We start from the raw sequence: 2861 nt of genomic DNA, 5'->3' as shown, positions 1-2861 counted from the left end.
AAAGAGGTAACTATCATTTCTTGTATTTTAAAGTAACACAAAATGCATTTGAGTACTTAAGTGAGTTAAAAACTTGGAGGCATACTTGCGTGTTAACGTTATTATGGACAATCGAAAACTCAGAACTATTGTTTTTTTTATACTGTCCAAATGCTCGATTATACCTGTTTTATTGTTTCTGTATTGTATAAAGAATTGTGTTCCTTTTTATGGAGCAAATAGACCAACAGTTTTAAATGCATGGGTTTTTAACGTGTATTAATACTTTATAGACATTAGTCAGTACTTTGACTGTAACAAAACAATGAAGAATACTCCCTAATTTCCTCTTTTCCTTATTGAAAGCACTTGCAATTCATTTTAACTTGATAAAAATTATTTTAAAAATATTTTTGGAAAGCCAGGTATTTCCGAATGTTTATCATGAAATCTACCGATGTTTTATGTCGGGCTCGATATGTACATATATGTAGATCAAGTTAGGTCTTTTCACAATACAGTTTATAACAACATCCGGTTACAGTTTTGTTGTCAAAATGGCAAGGCAATTTTACTTCTTAGAAAAGATTATGATATCCTTTCAGCTTTGAACTTTGAACCATTGCAGTACTAATTTATATAGTTTACCATGGATTATGTTATTATCTTTATTTCATTACAGAGGAAGACTAGTACAAAAGGCAAAATCCATCAAATTAGATATCGATCATTTTATACTAAACCACCAGATAAAGAATTCGCTACCAAGAGGAGGAAATATTTTAATTCTTCCACCTGTAGAAGCACCCTCTGAAAGTGATTTTACAGAGGAAGAAGAAGATGAACTAGCAAGTTATCTGGCTCAGGCATTTCCGGAATTGAGAAGTCTCGAAAGGCATGATCCAGCATCCCTCATAAGAGACACAGTTAAGTTTGTGATAAACACAACGACAAAAGCAAAAACTGGTAATTTTTTTATCATTCTGTGATTAACATGTATAAGTTAATGTGTTAATAATGTTTATATAGAAGTTTAGATATTATGTTTCTCTTAAAAACTGTAGAAAAAATGTTGATTTGCAGACACTATGCTGAATGAACAATCAACGATAGAGAATGTGTTCGAGTGGTTATTGGGGAAAGGAATTTCCAAAGAAACAAGCCAGATTTTTAAAGGTAAAAGCAACATATATTTTATCTCATAGAGTTTGCATATCATAATACTAATATTATAAAAATGTTCACAGCCGTTTTAGTAAATAGTACATTCATTTACACTTCCTTTTTCAGAATAATATGAATTATTCAGTGTTTATAGTACCACAAATAACTTAGATGTTTATAATGTATTTTTAGGAGAACATTGCATGTGCATGAGTGTCCAGACCTAACAAGAAATAATGAGTCAGCAAAATTGCAGCATGTGCCCATTTTTCTGTAATGGAAAGGCAGGATTAATAAATCATCTCTTAAGAAAACATAAAACTGAGAAAAATTTTATAATTCACTGCAGTAATCCAGGCTGTCGGATCTCATTCACAAAACTTTCAAGCTTTCGACGCCATTATTATAGAAAACATGCAATCGAAGAAAATTTGAATAATGTTGAAGAGGATATCGATAAAACAACTAATAACTCTGATATTGATATTGTTCCTGCTTGCAGAGAGACACTAAAATCTGAAGCATTGTTTTTGTTAAAATTAAAAGCTGAACACAATCTATCTGAAAAGGCACTTAACGATATTATGGATTCAACGAAAGAAATGCTGCAACATCAAAGTTCTGTAATTAAACAACGTTTGTCGACAGAAATTCCGGAGGATTTTTTTCAGACTGTGAATCGTGATGAAATGTTCAGACTTGATGTGTTTCTAGGACTAGAAACTGAACATTTACGTGAAAATTTTTTCCGAAGACACCTTGGATATGTAAAGCCTGTATCAGTTAAATTAGGCACAGAACAAGTGTTGAAAAAGGTAGGCAATAAGCATCGCTTTGTTGAAAAAGAAAAAAATGGATTTTTCATTCCCTTTTTTGGACAGCTGCATGAACTACTAAAATGCCTGAAGTACAAGAAGACCTATCTGCTGAGACAGAAAGTACATTTCCATTACTGGATTTCAAAGATGGATTATACCATAAAAAAATTACTTTGATGATCACCCTGATGCTCTGCTATTTTGTTTATACCATGAAGATTTTGAAATTGTTAACCCAATTGGATCACATCGCAAGAAACACAAAATATCTATATTTTATTGGATCCTTCTAAATATCAACCCTGCATTCCGCTTTAAAATACAAGCAATTCAACTACTTGGTGTTGCAAATTCATCCGATGTCAGAAAGTATGGTTTATCAAAACTTCTAGAGGACTTTAATTTGTCGAATCTATGAAAACAATTCACAAGGGAAAAGAGCTCGAGATCAATGGTTCTACAAAAACTTATTATGGAACTTTGTACTGTGTGTTAGTAGATACTCCAGCAGCACAATATTTAGGAGGTTTCAAAGAAGGGGTTTCCATGGCCAAAAAAACCATGTATAACTTGCAATATCACTAGTGATGAACTTGGGACTCAATTATCTGAACACCAAGTAACATTAAGGAATGACCTTGAATACAATGATCATTGTGATGCATTAGAACATTTGGATAATGTGAGTAAAGGTACACGAAAATATTGGTCAAAAGAATATGGTGTAACAAAAAGGAGCATCTTAGCAAGCATTCCAGATTTTGAAGTGACTAAATGCATCTTGCATGATCCCATGCATGTTTTGTTAGAAGGCATTGTGAAACTTGAACTACAGCTTATTATTCATTGTTTTATAGAGAAGAAGGGCTATTTTACCTTGCAGTTTCTTAACAATCTAAT

At 32.3% G+C, this 2861-nt stretch overlaps 1 long non-coding RNA gene across 1 annotated transcript; it reads left to right on the top strand.

Annotated features, from left to right (window-relative positions):
• The first annotated feature begins 521 nt into the window (after positions 1-521).
• On the top strand, positions 522-2352 carry LOC136271627 (uncharacterized). Its single transcript, XR_010709568.1, has 3 exons — positions 522-945; positions 1063-1155; positions 1336-2352. It is a non-coding gene; the product is annotated as an uncharacterized lncRNA (long non-coding RNA).
• The last annotated feature ends 509 nt before the right edge of the window (positions 2353-2861 follow it).

This window comes from Magallana gigas, chromosome 9 (genome assembly GCF_963853765.1).
Source record: "Magallana gigas chromosome 9, xbMagGiga1.1, whole genome shotgun sequence".
Lineage (NCBI taxonomy): Eukaryota > Metazoa > Mollusca > Bivalvia > Ostreida > Ostreidae > Magallana > Magallana gigas.
Note: the sequence above shows the minus strand (reverse complement) of the source record. Positions and strands in the feature narration are given on the sequence as shown.